At 41.0% G+C, this 15357-nt stretch overlaps 1 protein-coding gene across 13 annotated transcripts in view; it reads left to right on the top strand.

The window, feature by feature from the left end:
• The first annotated feature begins 875 nt into the window (after nucleotides 1–875).
• The window catches only part of LOC141766652 (suppressor of tumorigenicity 7 protein homolog), a 62609-nt gene continuing 48127 nt past the window's right edge, over nucleotides 876–15357 (top strand). For all 13 annotated transcript variants that reach the window (XM_074633647.1, XM_074633657.1, XM_074633655.1 and 10 more), the window contains exon 1: nucleotides 876–1010. The gene's annotated coding sequence lies outside the window, so the exon portion shown is untranslated. The remainder of the gene's footprint in view (nucleotides 1011–15357) is intronic.

Below are 15357 nucleotides of genomic sequence, written 5' to 3'. Positions count from 1 at the left end.
GAATTTAGCCAAAACTAACATCTGTTTCTTTTAAGGCATTTTTATTTATTTATTTATTATTATTTATTTTGTATCTTTATTTATGGAGACTATCATTTTTATATTTTTTTTATATTTGTTTGCCAAACTATGAATTGTTTTTATTATTATTATTATTATCATTATTATTATTATTATTATTATTATTATTATTATTATTATTTCCTGATAAAGCAGCTATGTATAATCCAAATGTACATAAGTGTGAATAAAAAAAAATATATATATATATATATATATATATATAAAAAAGAAAAACATAAATCTTATATAGAAATTTTACAGGAAAAAGGTTATTGTCAGTTTTTGGTGTGTATGTGGTCTACTGGGAGCAGTGCTTTTTTTATTCTATTATTAATATTTCCTGATAAAGCAGCTGTGTATAATCCAAATATACATAAGTGTGAATAAATAAAAAATAAAATAAAAAAAAAGTATATTTATAAAAATATATACATAGAGAAAAACATAAATCTTATATAGAAATTTAGCAACATAAGCAGAAGTCCAGCAGATATTATGAAATTTTGTCTGTGCCTGAAAAAAACCGCGCATGCGCAGTAGGATGACATTTTGACAGTTAACTTCACATTTGACAGACAGTTAGCCACATGCTAACGCTCGTCTCATCGTGGGTTAATCTTAACCGGCGTATTTATATATCTTTCGTTTATTATATAGCTTAAAAAAAAGATGATATTCTGTTATATGATCCGTGTTGAGTGTCTGCTGGTTGAACAGGTAGCGGTAGATCAGTGACAGCGACATCTTGAGGCGGTGGAGCTAACTAACTGTTACAGGTTAGCTAACTGTTAGCTAACTGTTAGCTATCCAGACACGTCTACACACACAGTCTGCTGCTGCTGCTGCTGCTGGATACCAGACACATGTTGACCTGCTGCTGCTGCTGGAAGACATGCTCGCTACGAATAATACGGATTTAACCGGCTTTCACACGCACACAACCTGAGGTAAGCTCCCACACACTCACAGGCTGCCATTCACACTTTAATACAAAGTTATTAATACAAATGTTTTGGAGACTTTAGTTAGACAGCGCTTGTTAGCAGTGAGCTAGCAGCAGGATGAGTGGCTAACACAAGTTTAAATGGGAAATCCTCATGCTTTTGGAAAACGTGTGTCACTAATAGTTAAATGCACTAGTTGAGAAATCAATAAGATGTTCAGAGCTGAACATGTGATTATTGTTCCTTTCCATGCACCTTAAGAGTGTTTTTAATGGTCTCCATCAGGAGTCTCTTATCTGGTAGTTTACTGTGTCAATAATAACAAACTCAAGGTGTAATATCAAGTTTAAATGGGAAATCCTCATGCTTTTGGAAAACGTGGGTCCCTAATGTTAAAATGCACTAGTTGAGAATCAATAAGATGTTTCAGAGCCCAACATGTGATTATTGTTCCTTTCCATGCACCTTAAAAGTGTTTTTAATGGTCTCCATCATGAGTCAATGTCTCTTATGTGGTAGTTTACTGTGTCAATAACAATCAAACTCAAGGTGTAATATCAAGTTTAAATGGGAAACCCTCATGCTTTTGGAAAACGTGCGTCTCTAATGTTAAATGCATTAGTTGAGAAATCAATAAGATGTTCAGAGCTGAACATGTGATTATTGTTCCTTTCCATGCACCTTAAGAGTGTAAACTACCAGATAAGAGACATTGACTCATGATGGAGACCATTAAAAACACTCTTAAGGTGCATGGAAAGGAACAATAATCACATGTTGGGCTCTGAAACATCGTATTGATTCTCAACTAATGCATTTAACATTAGAGACGCACGTTTTCCAAAAGCATGAGGATTTCCCATTTAAACTTGATATTACACCTTGAGTTTGTTATTATTTTTACACTGTAAACTACCAGATAAGAGACATTGACTCATGATGGAGACCATTAAAAACAATGTATGATTATTGTTCCTTTCCATGCACCTTAAGAGTGTTTTTAATGGTCTCCATCATGAGTCTCTTATCTGGTAGTTTACTGTGTCAATAATAACAAACTCAAGGTGTAATATGAAAAACTTTAAGCCAGGGTTATTTGAGGTCCTAAACCTTCTCTTAAAGGCGTTATTTCACTGCATTTTGTCCTAAAAAACAGATTAATTTTAGTTGGATATGACTGCACATAAGTCTTTAGTTTACTAATATTGATAGAGGGCATCATCAACAGTGAAATTGAAATATCTCCTTGATCGAGGAGACTCTGAAAGGACTTGAACCACACGTTTGGGAACAAATGGATGATTACATTTTACACTTACATTCACCCATAATTACAAAGTAGAACATGCTTAAAATACCTAAATGAGAAATGGTAGAAAACAAGACTTTCCTTGTGTGGTTTTATGTTTTCATTCATGGACTGATTTTATGGAGTCAAAGGAGGATAAGAACAATGTTCATGTAAGTTGGTGCCGATGCCTAGTTTTGTAAGGTATAAACATAAACTGCAGATTTGGGGTTTTATTAAAGATTACGGATTTTTTATTAAAGTAAAAGTACTGCTTTAATAAACTGCTTGTACTATTTACTGCTTTTTAGGTCAGTCAAGCGATTTGACTGACTTAAACTCGTCCAGATAGCCTTACAGTTCATTTTTTAATCTATGAGGAGACATTTGGTCATTACTGCAGAGGAAGAACCAGATAGACCAAAGTAAAATAACATCTTTTTACAGTAGTCTCTTATCTGGTAGTTTACAGTGTCAATCGTGGGTGACTTCATGCCGTCTGTTTGCCAAGTTTTCAGGTCTAACAGAGGGGTAACCCCCTGTCAGGGATGCATTTTAAGCAAACTTTAACAGAAATGTAAACCCCTGACTTAGATCCCAAGTTTACCTCTGCTTGTTAGCCTTGTGGACCTCAAGTGTTTACCTCAGCTGGACATTCAATGTCGGCTCAGTGGTCTAGTTGGCATTATGTGTCGCCCTGCTCTCTCAGCAGCAAAGTGATGAGTCTCCTGTGACTGTGTGGCTGAGCAGCAGATGGAAGAATGTGCTCTTTCAGAAAGCCAGCTGGCTCCCACTAGAGAGGACAGGAGAGCCTTTAGGCAACACATAGGATGGTTGAGTGCATGTATGTATGTGTTGGGGAAACTGAGCAGTCATAACGAAAAAGCATGGGCGTTTTGAGGTTTATGTGTCAGGTTTAATGTGGCATTCGTGCTGCTGTCTCTCAACCTTGTCACGTCTTGCACAGGAAAGGTGTTAAAGTTCAGTGTGTACACTGCTGGTGATTTCTGAATTGGCAGTCTGACAAACAAAACCCCAGACTTCCTACATAAGTCTAGAAATGTCTTCAAAAGTTACTAGAAATTGCTCTAAACCAGGGGGTGGCCAAACTTTTTCCCTTGGAGGGCCAAAACCGTAGCTTAAACCTGCAGTAGGCAGAATGTTTTCAGCATCTTTGGGAAAAGAATCCTTAATAACCTTTCAGCATATTGTACTTTAAGTGTTCTGAGAGAAAACTAGACGTCTGCACCTCCTCATGGCTGTTTTCAGGCTTCATAGCCCGTGATGGAGACTTTGGCCTTATCATTTTATGGATATAATATTTCACTAAGATATCAATCAAATTAATAATGTACATTTCATCTGCCAGTTTTTCCTCACCAAAATTACAAAGGTTGGAACGTTTTTGAGGCAGTTATATGTAAATGTCTTGATTTAAATATAGTCTTTTACAGTTTAATAGTGTCATCAAACCTTTCAAATACTTACTAAAATGATTTATTCTCCAGTGTATGGTGAATTGCAAACTTCATCCAGTGTAGTAGTAAGTGTTAAATGAATAGAGAGGTATTTTAGCAGGTAGACATGTCTCTTGACTTGACAAAATGTAAATTTGTGACACTATGTACAACAACAGCAGATTTTCATAATCAAATGAACCCTTTGGTACTGCAGATGACATGCCACATTTTGCACGTCTGAGCTGCGTGTGTAATGTGTATGCAAATTAGGTCGGACAAATACGCATTATTAGATGTACTTGGTTATTTCCATGCTGCCATGAGGTTAAAGCAAAATGGAGTTCTTGACCTTGGTTGTTAATAGTTTCAGCGTTTTCCTCTCTTACCGGATTTGACTAATAACATGCAGGTAATCGCTCTCTTCTGCAAATGTTATTACAGGTAACTTCATAGTGAGATGTTGGAGGGAACTGAAAGCCACAGCTGCTCTATACCCTGACTGACCTTATATTACAGATCTTAAAAGTGAGAGTAACATGTAACATTCATAACATACTTTCTCTTTCTGTTCCTCATTAACACCAGTGAGACGTTTGTTTGTTTTCTTTGTTCCCCTTTTATAAAAATGATCGTTGACCTGCGGGATTCCCCCTCGAAACTTTATTAGTTTATTACATCAGCCACTTTCTCTCAACTTGACTCTTCTAATTTTAATTTAGCTAGTGGTTTCTTGCATTTTTCAGAATGACTTTTGGCATCCCCCTGGTGAACTTGCCTAGTCCTGTTGCAGGCATACACCTTAACACCTTAAGGTGGCAACAGCAGTAGCTTAACAGCAGCAGAGAGACAAATCCCCCTTAGGAAATAGCGCAAGACGTGTCCTTTACTTACTTACTTGTTATGTGGCGTCTTTGTGTCGATAAAATATTGAGGCTACCATTGATGGGTTTCCTCTTTCAATTGATATCGTTCTGTGTGGTTATTAACATTTTTATGAGCTTGCCTAGAAACTGAGGACAAAACGTGACATTTTTCGTTGATGTTTTACTTGTGACCTTCAATGTGACTGCCAAAAAAGTTATAGTTATAATCTTCTGTTGATGATTAGTCAAGTGGGACACATGAAATTGTTGTTCTTAGATGAGATGGAATAAATAGGTGAATATGATCTATTTATTGAGTTCGTTGCTTATTTTGGTAGACATGATTGCCACAGTACCAGCAGCTCATAGGACACAGATGACCTGTTCAGACCTGGCATTAACATGCATCCTGAGTGATATGATCACAAGTGGATGTCTCTAAGTACATCTGTTCACACCCGTCTTCACATGCGTCTCCAGTGACTACTTGTGATCGGATCTCACTTCCCCACTCTATATGCAAATCAGGGATGTCCATAATTAACTTTTAACTGTTTAACCGTTAACCGACATTGAACATTTTAACCGATTAACGCTATCGGTTAAAAGAAATGTTAATAATTAACTCAAAAGCTGAGCGGCTCAGAGGAGCGGCTCGTCACTTTAAGGAGAAAAGCTGGTCCACCTTAACGGCCCACCTTAAGAGGCGGAGCCGGAGTTGCAGGATACAGGAAGTCGGCACAGGTCTCTCCAGCTCGCTTGAGCGGAGCGGAGTTGTAGTTTCATAGCATTTATTCACAGACAAATAAACTGTACACACACTGCTACACCTACATTCACAGCTATAACGCCACCAACACACACACGGTCTGTTGGAAAACTCGCTAAAGTTACGCAGACTGTGTGCGGCGGCGAGCCTCCGGCAATGCTAGAGCTGCTAACGTAGCACAAATACACACTGTTTTTTGGCCACTCGCTAAAGTTATGCCGGGCAGACAAAGTATCGTTACGCCGTGCAGACACACAGCTGACAACCTGCTTAACTAAACCAAATGTGTGGTGGAGACTTTTACTGGGAAAGTGGCTGCATGTCTGCGACACTGCACTCAGCATCATGGCTGCTAAGTTAACGCTCCCGGACGGGTGAACTGGGGACTCCCGTCAACGAATATCTGTTGTGCTCCTGCAGCTGGTACGAGGCACAAATCTTGTAGGTTAACGGTTAATAATCGGTTAACGAGGGTCGGTTATCGGTTAAGAACATTTTTCAAAATGAGCATCCCTAATGCAAATAAACATGTAGTAAACACAGGGCTAATACAGCAGACGTTGTGACGAAATATATGATGAATGTCAGTAGTAATATTCTAGAATTCGGGTACATTTTTATCAACATCAAAATTAAAGTTTATTGTACCGGCGGTCCCCGGGGACCTCCATGCTGCAGACAGCGCTGCCTTTACCAGGAAACAGCGGGGTACCGAGCTTCAGAGAGCCGGGGATAAGAGCGAGCGGGCGGGTGTCAGCTCCGTGCAAAGCACTGGAACAAAATCACAGACACATCTCCGACAGTATGATAAGTAAGGGATAATGTACAGCGAGCCGATCATTGTTGTGAAAGAAACCCCGACAGGGCGATGTAAGGCATCATATTCCCCAGAGAATTAACTTATGCATCAGAAATAAAATCTCTTTTTTCCTACAGACTTTTTACTGGAAAAAGATTGACTACAACATTGCTAGTCTGGGATGGGTTCTGGAAACAAGGAATGGTCTTTGAAAATACAAAAATAAGCCTGGAAAAGACCAACATTTCCATACATCACACTGACCTAAGTGTTACAATCTGATCCAAAATCAATATTCAGTACACAAGTATAAAAATTACAGAATATAAAGAAACCCTCTGAGTTAGCTGAATGACGTGACACACTCAGACGCAGCACATATTCGCCACAAAGCCAGATCCGACTGGTCGGGAACCTTTATTTAGAACCTGTGCACTGCTTTCGTAACATGATCTCAGCCAGAAATGTTTGCCCTACCTTTGACGGGGCAGGCTGCCCTGCCCTACCTTTGACGGGGCAGGCTGCCCTGCCCTGCCTTGCCTCGGAAAAACTCCACAATCGGAGCCTGTTTTTCATCCACTCTCTGTCTGTGTTCAATCAGCTGTACCCAAGCCTGGATCACCCTTTAGACTTTTACACCTTGAAGCACCCAAAGTGGTAATTCAAGGCAAACACTCCAAAGCCCTCACAGCTGGCTCTCTAATATCTGACCTGCCATGCCAGCGAGGGCTCTGGCCAAGTGAGGGAAAGGTCGCGGCTGCTACGTAGGCATGATGTCAAAGACACTCTGCTAGTGAAGTACAGTGATGGGGTGAATCCAGGTAAAAGCATGTTTAAATGTATTCCCCTCACTAAATCTAAAGCAGTCGTGACGGATGGCAGCTAGATAAAGATAAGCTTCAAGAGAAACTTAAAAGGATTTTTTTAAAGCTTGGCCAAAGTTGAGATGTGAACTGTGCAAAAGGGGCTAAGTAAGAGGAAGATTTGTAATATTTTTTTCCATCCCTGCCATCTGTGTTGTGTTTTTAGTAAATGGAAACAGACCAGCTAATTTGATTTCCATAAACAGGACCTATTATGCTTATTTTCAGGTCAGAAACCAATATAGCGACGGCCAAAATGCCGAACTTGAGGCTTCAAAATGGCAGTCTACAAACCAATGTATGACGTCACGGTTACTACGTCCACTTTTTATATACAGTCTATGGCTCCGCTCTAACTAGCTTTGTTTGAGGGCGTGCCAAACTGGCTGCTAAACAGGTTTTATGCAAATGTTTTACTTGGTGACATCACCACTTTACGGAAGAAAAGGCAGGACTTAAAGTGAGGCGTTTCAGGCAGTTTAGGAGCAGTGTTTCTGTTGGCGTGGACTTTGGGCTTTGTAACTTTGCAGACCTTTTACATGCACTAAAACTATACAACACAAAAGAAAGGAAATGGAAAAAGCACAAACGCATATAAGGTCCTCTTTAAAATTGAATGCCTTGTGAAATACACCAACTCCTCAACCATGGCCATATTGCAGACAAGTGTTTCACAATGTTTGTGTGCAGTAGATTTTGGTCTTATCAGTAGTTGAAGAAACTAGCCTCTCTATCTGCAGGACATAGTGGTTTTTGGAGCAGATAAGACTCAAAGGAGATGATGGCTTGCTACCAAATTGTGCAGCAACGTACATCTTATACTTATCGCTCACAGAAACATTTGTGGTTGTGGCAATTTCTTTTTCCATTTCTAAGTTATTATGGGACTTTTGACAAAGGAACCGGTGATCGGCTGGAGGAGGAGGACGACGAATGCAGTAAATAATGAAAGCATAACCTTCATAGTCCCACCGCAGCAGAGCGCTGAGTTCAGGTGCTGGCCCCAGTAACAAATAGGAAAATAAACTCTGTTAAACACTGTTAAGTGGTTCGTTAAATACCAAAGAGATTAGTTAATCAGACAAGGTTAACAGCCACAGCCAGGTGGTTGTTATTTCACCACCCTCTGTTCCTCATCCTGACTCTACTTTGCATTCAGAGACAGTTTGATGAATGATCTGTGCAATGGCCTGTATTTATATGCACTGTAGATTCTCCAGATTTGACTGACAAAATGAACCTGCCTAATTCCAGACACAGTCTGCCTGAAGCACTCCTCAGGTCTGTTCTGTTGCATTTATCTTAATTAGGACAGATTATGTTTTATAATAGCACTAGATTACATCTATGACTTGAAGTTGTTTTTCCTGTGCGGTAGCTGGTGCTTTACATTCTTTGTTTGCTGCTGGTACTGTGTCAATCCTCTTTCAAACTTAGACTTGTAGTCACAATATGGGGAAAGCCTTTTCGTGTGTGAGATTTCATGTCCATCTGTAGGGAAATTTTACCACACTTCTAGTCCAGAGTGGTTGGCATTCTTTCAGGCTCTATGGATTTGGTCCAGAGTGCTGGATCAGTACATCTCAAGTCTGTTGGTTCAAAAGTGGTTGCTCTTAGTACAATACGTTGTTCATAGTGGGACAGAGGGAATATACAGAGTCAGAAAAATAGAGTATTATGTTTTGTGATATTGCATCGATTCAAAAACACTATAGATTTTTAATAATAGTTTACATGCAAAAATGAACTCAGTCAGTACTTTATTTCCTTTGCAAAGATATGTGCCCTCTCAAAGTAGTGCTATGATGTTGATGTTACAGGGACTGTGATAAATGCAAATGCAGATCCCGCAATTCTGATTGCATAAAAAATAATTAAACTTTACTATATATTTTATGCATATGGTGGTGTGCTTTTTACACTATGAGAGTTTTCCTAAACATTGGATTTAAAGAATCGCAATATATTGAATTGTAACCTCTGTATCATGATACGTATCGTATCGCCAGATTCTTGCCAATGCGCAGCCCTAATATCAAAGTATCGCAGCGGGTAGAGAAAAGTCTTTTTGACTTCTTTATTTAATGTGTCATGTGTTGCACAGGGGAGAGTGTGTGCGTGTGCAAAGCATCAAACCCTAGTTGTGCAAGAGGAACTACTTGGTTGCAGCAGGGAAGTACTGGTTACTGGACACTCCCAGGTGTGAATGGGTGTGAGGACAGTTGTTACAAAATCAAATTTGTCATGTTGTCAGAGGCTGTTGAATTTGGTGCAAATGTCCTTATGTGCACTGCTACTGGAGGCTGGACCTTCTCTACCATAAGGTGTAGTTTGGGCATTTGGGCGAAAGACCACAATACAAACTCTGATTTACAGCTGATAAACCCGGAGGAAGAGGATTTATGAATGGAGAGATTACTCTTACCCATCAACACATTCAGTGTAGATTTACTAGCATCGTAACTGTGTGAGTATGAAACGGGACACTGCTGGAAAAAGAGAATAAGTGCTTAGCAAATATATCCTGGAATCCATCCTTCCTGCATCATCCAGCCTGACTGAGCTCAGCTTCTCCGAACCTATTCACATTAGTGTCCATTGAAAGGAACTGCTGAAGAAGAAGTGACAGCCCACTGCCCCTGTCTCTTATCAAGCTGTGCATTCACTTCAGCGGGTTTCTGTCTTTGGAGCCATTTATTGATGGTCCAACATACAATAATGCAGTTCTATTGCCGTTGAAGCACGTTTTTTTATAAAGGAAATTTAGTCTTAATAGGTCAATTTGATCCAGTTTTGCTTTATTGTTTTAACATCCATGTTAAAATGTGTCTGTATCAGACCAGTAGACTGTAATTCATTTGATTTCGTTGGTTGTCCATGCTTCAGTGGACTAGTAATAGCAGCTCTGGGTGGCTGGAGAGACACAGTTCCCCATTTTGACCAGTTGGTGTCAGCAGTGGCAGTTACAGCGTTCCTGACCCAGTTAGCTGAATGATGCCGCTGCGTTTAAATTGTGACCCAGTGGAGGTAATCAAAGCCTCGCCGACCTTCCTTTTGTGGTAGAGTCTGGTTCCTCTGACAGGCAAACAGAGGGGGTCATGATTGTCTGCTTATCAAAAAGACTGCCTGTTGCTGTCTGCTTGGTGGATGTGGTGGGCACAATCCATATTTTCTCACAAGCTGGCTTTGAGTGCTGTAAATTCATCCTCATCAGATCAGGAAATGACCGCCAGTTAGATGCTAAACTGACCACCAGCAAATATGCTTCTGGCTGGGTGGTTTGTCAACTCTAACAAGGGGAAACCAGCCATGATTTTGACATCCTGGCCTTTTCCTAAAATATATTAAAGCTGGGGAAATGTTGAAACAGGCTGGTGAATTTTAGGAGGTGCAAGTCACAATCGTCTAAGGGCAAAAGGGCTTTTCTTCCCTGATGCTTCCTTAGAACATGTTGGCATACACACCCAATTGTTATCTTTTCTAATTTTTAGCTTTTCTTTAGAACATCTGATGCTAAACAGTGTTTAGTCTTAAAGCAGCAGTAGGCAAGATTGGAGCAAATGTGATTAAAAAAAGTCACTATATCCTGACAGTTGAGCTTGAGACAGGTAATCTGAAAAAAAAATCATGGTCCTCTGTGTCTTCCGATGTTCTCCGGTGCTCTTAAAGGCCCTGACACACCAAGCCAACGGTCGGCCGTCAGACAATTTGGGGCCATCAGGAATGAATCTAAGTGTTGAGTGAGAGAGATGTGAAAATGGTCAACAAACGTCGCTTTTTTCATGTACGTCTCATAACAACGGCTTGTATATCCGCCGTCCTCGGCCTTGTGGTTTATCTTTTTTAATGACGAATACAGACTACCGCCGCCTGCTGGCGTGGAGAGTTATTTCATCTCACGCAGGCGCAGAACGTACGTGCTAACTGGCCGTCGGCTGTAGTCTTTGCGGTGTGTTCGGGTGCAACTTGTCGGCCAAAACAAAGGCGACATGAGGCAGCTCGAGGCGGGCTTCGTCGCCGCTAGTTCTCTGATGTCGGATTGGTGTGTCCCCAGCTTAATGGCATCTGCAAGATTTCACAGACCAGAGGAAAACAACCAATCAGAGCCGATGTGGAGCCTTGCCCTCTCTGAGCAGCTGTCAATCACTCGCCAACTCTGATCAAATGGTCAAACTAGGCAGCGCTGATCGAATATGAATACCAATAGGAACACTCTCTCTCTCTCTGAAATGACCTGTAATTGGTCAAAGCCTCCTATCATGGGCTACATTTTTTAAAAAGCCATGAGGAGGTGCAGAAGTGTAGTTTTCTCTCAGAACACTTGTATTACAATATGATGAAAGGTTATTTTGATATTATTATGATGCCAAAAACATTCTGCCTACTGCCACTTTAACATGAGTCAAGAACGGGATGAAATGTAGCTGATGACACACCGACCAGATAGCAAATGTGAATATTGAAGAGTTTGGTTCTTTCTGCTTTTATGGCTCGCACCTCTTCTCACCTCATTATCAACACACTTGTGCCAACATCAAGTCTTGCTTCTATAATAGACTCTCCTCCTCCTCCTCCTCCTTTTTTTCCTCCTTCTCCTCATTTTTCCTCTTGCCGAAGGATGGCCACGCTCCCTCTCACGCTTATTTTCAGTTGCCTAGCAACCAGGAGGAGATGCTTTTTCGGGGGGGTACTTAGCGATGGAAGCGGGGGCGGGGTGAGGTGTGCATTGTTCAGGAATAAATGGCTCATAAATGCAGTTGCACTGAAGAGAGGAAGGTGAAGAGCGCTGTTTTAAGTAGAGCATTCATTGAACGACGGCGTTGTTCCATTACTCGGTGTCTGACTCAATTAGCACCCCCGTTCACCTGGGCTTCACCGCTGTTATGGCAATGGGTTTGCATCCTAATTATCAGCGTGGCGGTGAGAGCAGGGCCCGGTCCCAGGGTGTGTAACTATAGGTCATGTGTGACTCAAACACACTTTGAGCGAAGAGAAAGAGGCTGAAGGTGACAGCGAGGAGCTCCTCACTCTCAGTCACTCTTTGGCGAGATGCTCTCTCTTCCTTCAGTGGCATTTCATGACAGATCTCATTATAGTTTTATGGAACAAATATAATAAACATTTTGGATGACATTGATGCAGGATACTTGATTCCTCCTTCAAAAAGAACTGCCAAAAGTATGTGGTTGCCTCGCATGTGCTGAATTGGGAAGCACACTCTGTACTGCCAGATGTCCAATGAGTTTATTCAATTACTAAATTAGCTTAGATCAGAAAAAATACTTCTATCGAAATGTGCTGTGTGGGCGCTTGTTCAGGCTCCAAATTTCTGAATTAGATTAAGTAATTTGAACAGTTCTGAGCTGAGATTGTTACTGCACGTGTCTCCTCAGTGAAGCATGTGACGTTTTGGCAGAAGATGCATTGACAGGTAGTGTAGCGGCAGTATAAATAGAGAGTAACAAAGTTTGGTGACTTTTTCAGTGTATTTATCCAGTTGCTAGTGGTTAGAAAACCGGGTGGGCGCATAGCTGAATTTTGCAAACCATTGGGAGTAGAGATGGATCATATTAAGGTTGTCAAAATTGGCCAAAAATTACGTTTGAATATTCGTTCTAAAAAAACACATAGCCAGCCACCAGCGACGCAGCACTGCGCAGGAACAGCTGATTCGTGAAGATGAAATGAGGAGTCGAGGATGTCGAGGGTTTGTGTGCTCTCTGCAAAGCGGTATCTGTTCTTTGCCATAGATTGTTTATTAGGTAGAAGAAGCTTCACTCTGTAACACCACACAACAGCGAGTAAACTGAGTGTTACGTCACAACAGAGTGATACGTCATTTAGGTATCATTTGGAACGGGTTTGGGGCCAAAATAAGTCTGACCGGGACATCAGTAATTGGGAGAAATGAATGCTGCTCCTGTGATTGTCGCCCTCCCTCCTGAGCTGTTGATCCCCATTCAGATCAGACCAATCAGGGGCAGAAATTGTGAAAAGCTGACGTGAGAGCAGAGCACACTGAATGAGATTACAGATGGCAATGTGTCGCTCCGATCCCAGCCCACCTCCTCCTCACCTCCCAACGGAGTGTTTGAAGGAGCGAGAGAGAGAGCCCCCTCGTGTAATTAACATGACCTCAGGAGACGTCTTTAGGAAGGATGGAGGCAGAGCACGGCAAAGAACATCTCAACAAGTCTTAAAATCTTAAAAAACTGCCAGCTAAATGAGATACCGTAAAACTTCACTTAAAAGCCGAGCCCCAGTTAGACGCCGAGTCCCTTTACCTCGCCGGGTGTGGCTACACGTTTTGACAAATAAATGCAGGTCTCAATTAAACGCTGGGTAACTTTTGTCAATATGGACGTTACACATCGTTAGATCAGTTAGATTCTCCACAATTCAATCGTCCTATTTATTTTAGGGAATATTTTACCATAAAAGCACGCACTTGTCTTTAGGTGCGTGCCTCCCTTTGTATTGTTTTTGAAAGGATAAACGCCAACAAATATGGATTGAAGCAGAAAATACAGGTGTCCCCACCTTTCTCTGTTCAGTTTCCAGCCCTTTTCCTTTTCGGCAGGCCAGCTTGTCGCTGACGGGCAGCTGGGTTTTAACAGGATAAAGAGGTATTGTGTTGGTATGCTGAGCCGTAAAACGAGCGTCGTTAACTGTCTCGGAGCTAGATCAAATGATTCATAATTGATATGTTTTTGGATAGCGTCATACTGTTTTAAATAATCAATTTGATAGTATTTCCCATATTTGCTGAGCATGATCTCTGTGCGAAAGGAATTAAAGGCCCGCCCCATATAGATGCCCGTCCCAAATATATGCGGTTTGAGTCCAGTGATTGAAGCAAATAAAAGCCTGGGCTATTAATTGCAGTTTTACGGTAGTTGCACTTATTCAGTTTCACTTTCAGAGCACTTTTTTCGGCCTTCTTTTAGCCAGCACAAAACATCGCTCTCACCAGTTAAAATGACAAATGTTGCCGACGGCAGATCGTATCAGCTGTCACTGATTAATGTTAAGTGACTTGATGGCAAGACAAAGTTAAACTTGTCTGTTGTTTGGTTAAAATGCTCTCTCTGCAAGCCGGTGTCTGTTCTCCCCAAAGATCATTTGTGAGGGAAGACCCTCCACTCTGTAACAACACTGTACAATCGCGAGTGTTTCTGTAGTTCCCACAACTCCAACAGAGTGATGCGTCTCCTCTCTATCTGATCGTGCCAAGTCAATTTCAGGAGTCGCACTCTCAGTTAATCTTTCATATCAATAATTTATAAATTTAAGATTTTTGAACCAGGACCTTCAGTATTTTGATCAAGTAACTCATGGACAATATGTCAGATTAAGTAGGCCACAGCTTTTATTTCAATGTGTACAGTAAATACATATTTAATCACCATTTAAGTAAATATAAATACTGTCAGATAACCAGTATTAAAGGGCTCAGATCAGGGCCAAAAAAACTTGATGGGGACATCCCTAATTTATATATTTGAAATATTCTGCAAGACGAACATTTCTTGCAGTGTAGGAGTAGAGAAGGGGTCTCTTGCCTGTGCATTGAGGGACAAAGACGTGGAGAGGAGGAGGAGGAGGAGGAGGGCGACTGTGTACGAGACACAAAAGAACAGAGGCCTCCGTCGGTACACGCTCCTCTATTCAGCAGCTGAGCTAATCCACATGCTAGCTAGCTTCACCCCATTCACAGTGGGGGCCACAAGGACGTCCGGCTGACCTCCCATCTATTTGGGTTAGCAGGCTGTTGGAAAGACTCACCACTGTACCCATTCACATGCTCAAATGTGCTGCACAGATACTGGGTTATGTGTGCACTCAACGGCATTGAAAGGCTCCATACTCCAGTCTTCATCAAAGTTTTACAGTATGCATCAGGAATGAGATTTAACACTTCCAGCATGTTCACTACGTGCACATCAGGGTGCCCATGCATCCTGAAAGAGTCAGAAAAGGTTGAATCATTTAGATTTAGAGCTCTGAAAACGATTCAGATGTCTTAAATACTGCGGCCATACAACATACTATGATTTGTGTACGGTTGTAGAATTGCAATGATGAGTCGATTAATAGATTAGATTAAGTATTTTGATAATCGATTAATTGTTTCAGCCATTTTTCAAGCAAAAATGCCAAACATTCTCTGGGTCCATCTTCTGAAATGTGACAATTTGCTGTTTGTCATTGTCATATGTTAGGGATGTCACGAAAACCGATACTTTGGTACCAAGTCGATGCCAACATTTTGAAAACGGGATGGTACTTGTTTTTCTACAGTGTAGCA

The sequence above is a fragment of the Sebastes fasciatus genome, chromosome 4 (assembly GCF_043250625.1).
Source record: "Sebastes fasciatus isolate fSebFas1 chromosome 4, fSebFas1.pri, whole genome shotgun sequence".
In the NCBI taxonomy this organism is placed as follows: Eukaryota; Metazoa; Chordata; class Actinopteri; order Perciformes; family Sebastidae; genus Sebastes; species Sebastes fasciatus.
This window is presented reverse-complemented; position numbering and strand designations above follow the sequence as displayed.